At 49.9% G+C, this 3,830-nt stretch overlaps 1 pseudogene; it reads right to left on the reverse strand.

Moving 5' to 3' along the window:
* Positions 1-391: 391 nt before the first annotated feature.
* Positions 392-3,830, reverse strand: part of LOC105743147 — a 12,879-nt pseudogene continuing 9,440 nt past the window's right edge.

A 3,830-nucleotide genomic window follows, 5' to 3' on the forward strand; every position in this document is an offset into this window, starting at 1 on the left:
TTTTTTTTTTTTTTTTTTTTTTTTTTTTTTTTTGAGACTTAAGGGCTTTTATTACCACATTTCCCACACAGCAGGAAGTAGTCTCAACCATGGCACACAAGGACAAGTGGTGTCAACAGTGTCCACCAAAATGGTAAGCAAGAAGGCCTGCCCCATAGCTCAGTTCCTTAAGTGACTGCTTCAACAAAGCAGTCAGGCTCAGGTTGCTGTGGTTCGATCCCCACAACTCAAGCTAACCAAATCTGCCCTGAAGGCATTCAGAGCAAAAAAAAATGGTAAGCAACATCTGGAAGCTTCCCAGAGGATGGCTCCACTCCTCATGGGCAGCATGGGATCCTGTCCATGCCTCCCCAAGTCATGGAGGCCTGTTATGGGCTCCGCACTCATAGTTCACTCCTATGAAGGGAATAGGGGCAGTTCACTGGACACAGGTGACTGACAAGGACAGTGGGGACTTGCCTAGTGTTGGAGGTGGGATGGCTTCTGTCATAGGAGCTGCAAGTGACATAACTGGCAGTAATCTGGGCAGGCAGAGAACACAGTGTGGCCCCCAAAGTTCCCCATACAGGTGGCATGCAGAGAACCTCCCAGGGTCTGGTAGCATGTGTGAAACCACCCAGGGTCAGGTGGAGTGCAGCGTGGCATCTGGATGTAGGAGGCCTTGCCTCTTTCAGATGGAACCCTCACGAAGGCTGCTTGCCCCATCTCCTTTCTAAGATGGGGTTTCTCCTACTGAGCCAGCTGTTAGCTGCTGATAGCTTTTCTGCTGGTGCTAACTTCCCGAGACCTCTGCAGTGTGGATTTTCCTGTGTTGGTGGAGGGTCGAACTGTGCTTAAAGGCTTTCATGCATTCGGCACATGTGTAGGCCCTCTCCCCGGTGTGGAACTGCTGGTGCCGATTGTGGTTGGAGCGGGTGGTGAAGGTTTTCCCACACAGGCTGCACCCATACGGCCTCTCTCCAGTGTGGACCTTCCATTGTTGGTACAGGCCCGAGCAGGTCACGTAGGTTTTCCCACAGTGCTCACATACAAAGGGTCTCTCTCCCATGTGGACTCTCTGGTGAAGAACAAAACTCTTATTGTATTTGAAAAACATCCCACACTCCCTGCACTTGTAGGGCCTTTCTCCAAAGTGGACCTTCCGGTGACGAATGAGGGTGGACAGCACACTGAAGGCCTTACCACACTTGCTGCACTCATATGGCCGCTCTCCAGTGTGAGTCCGTTCGTGCAGCGCCAAGGCATCTTTTTGACTGAAGGTCTTCCCACATTCCCTGCACTGGAAAGGCCGTACGCCCATGTGAATCTTTTGGTGCTTCCTCAGTTTGGATGCGTAGTTGAAAGCTTTCCCACACTCACCACACACACATGGGAATCTTCTTCAGAGGGGTCCTTCTGGTCATCAGAACAGGTCAAGTTCTTGGAGGGGGCACTTCCACCAACTGGGCATCAGAAATGTCTCTCTTCAGGGTGGGCTATCAGGTGGTTAAGGAGAGCAAAGGCCTTCAGGAAACTTTCTCTACAGTTACTACACTTGAAGGGCTTCTGTGTGGTGTGGATAGCCTGCTGTGGCTCATGACTGGGGCTGGGGAGGACTGGTTTGCGCTCAGGGCTCCCATGTACCTTCCTCTCATTGAAAGGAGCTTCATGCTGGAGGCAGCCTGCGGTGGCTGGGTTGTCACTCTGCTCTCCACATGTGCACAGCTGGTCTCCCACATGGATTCCACAACTCTTCACTTGTTTGTGAGGCGATTCTTCACCCTTCACTCTACACAGGCAACCTGGCAAGTGCAAGGGCCTGAGTTCAATCCCTTTCATGACAGATGCACTCAACCAACTGGGAAGAGAAGAGAGCTTCCTCATATGAAATGGGTACCTGGGGCAGAGGGTTTGCATCTGTTTTGCCAGATACTGCTAACCGACTCATTTGGGTACGAAAGCATGCTATCAGGCTGTACCAGGAAGCCAGACCCAGAGAGCTGATGAGGGCAAAGTTTTCCAGCATCACGTCACAGTACAGGCTTCTCTGGGCCACACTGAGGAGCCCCCATTCCTCCTGGGAGAAATGTAGGGCCACATCCTCGAATACCGCCACGAAGCCCTCGGAGGAGCACGGCGCCTTGGACCCCCTTGGCGCCTTTGGTGTAGCTACTGGACACTGCCTCCGGCCCAGGCGACAGCGGCCGCATGGGCAGGCACATCCGGGCGATGCGCTGCGCCCGGCAGGACCGGTCCTAGGGCCTGCCTGCCGGGCCCCTCCTTCGCCCTGTGCCTGAGCGCCCTCCCCGCGGACCTGACATTCTGCGCTCACCTGCGCCGCGGAGTCATGGGGCCTGTGCGCGGGGCGGGTCGCGTCCACCGCCGCCCCCCCCCCCAGCCACCACGGTCCGTCCTGAGCGCAACCCCAGTCTCAAGCAGACGGGGTCTTAACGGCGCCTGCAGAGGCGCGCTGGCGAGGCCTCCTCCCAGCCGTGGTAAGTGGTGGCGCAGTTCCGGGAGCCCCCCACTTTGCTATTTTTTTTAAAGAAAGATTTCAATTTTAAGATTTCAAAGTTGAATGCGGAATAACCACGGAAGTTAACCTATTAACCATTTTTATTTGCATTATTCATTAAGCATCAACTTTCATTATCTATTCGTCAATTTTTAAATGTATTTCAGGTAGTCCTCAATACTTGTTATGCTCATCATTGATGCTTGAGTAGGAATCTCCCTTACAAGTTTATGCCACGGCACAGTGAGCTGTGACAACAAAGCCAGAGAAACACCTGAGGGATTAGACAAGTTAATGGTTGAAGAAGTACTTTAGACATAATTCAAATCCTTCAGAAAAAAAGTATCACTTTGTATTGCTGTAATACTGTCTGTTATTTTTCACTTAATGCTTAAAATTCATTTTAAAGTAACATAATTTCTTTTCGTCATCATTCTACAGAACAGGAAACAATAAAAGCAAAATATCACTATTTCTAATGTCATCTACTTACTGTTGTTCATTGCTTTTATTACTTTGCCATTCACTGTCATTATGGCTTTTGTCTAGTTGTCCCCCAAAAGCCTCATGCAGTCATGGGATGGCTTCTGGAGGTTATGATTGATTATTGCAGGTATATTACAATGGGGAAGGGAATCTGCATTACAATATAAGGAGGGAAGAGAGGCTAGCTAGCAGCCTGAGCTGCAACCACTCCTTTGCTCTTTGCTGCCACCATGAAAGGCTGCTCTCTGCCATATGCTGCTCTGCCTGGGAGCCAGCTGAGTATGGGCTGAAACCTCCAGTAACTGTGAGCTAAATAAATCCTTCCTTCCTTCTTTCATTTTGAGTGTTGAGAATTTGTCCAGCAATGAAAGAAGAGTAACTGAGACAACTGTAAAGTATATTCCAAATTAAGCTCTGGGCCAGGCATATATTCCTGAAGGAAGGTAGCTATTGGAAATCCTTTGTTTTCAGTATGATTTCCTCCACAAATCCTAGGCATTCTTTTCTTCCTTAAAAAACAGAAAAGAAAGGAGAAGGAAACATACAGTTTGAAAAAATTTTTCCATTACATCTCTATAAAGTAAGTAGTAGTAAAAATAAATGCCAAGATTATCTAGAGGGCTGGCCAAATAGCTCAGCAGATTACAGCATTGCGAGCAGGCACAGGGGCTGGGGGTTTGATCCCCCAGCCTGCCGCCCCCGGGGCGCACTAAGACAGCAATTGAGACTGGGCACGGTGGCGTGCACCTCTAATCCGAGCTCTTGGGAGGCTGGAAACAGGCAGCTCACCATGAGTCCAATCTAGTAGTGAGACCTAGAACACCCTGTAGACTGGTCCCTAAAATACAAA

This window comes from Octodon degus, unplaced genomic scaffold (genome assembly GCF_000260255.1).
Source record: "Octodon degus isolate 3935 unplaced genomic scaffold, OctDeg1.0 scaffold00102, whole genome shotgun sequence".
Lineage (NCBI taxonomy): Eukaryota > Metazoa > Chordata > Mammalia > Rodentia > Octodontidae > Octodon > Octodon degus.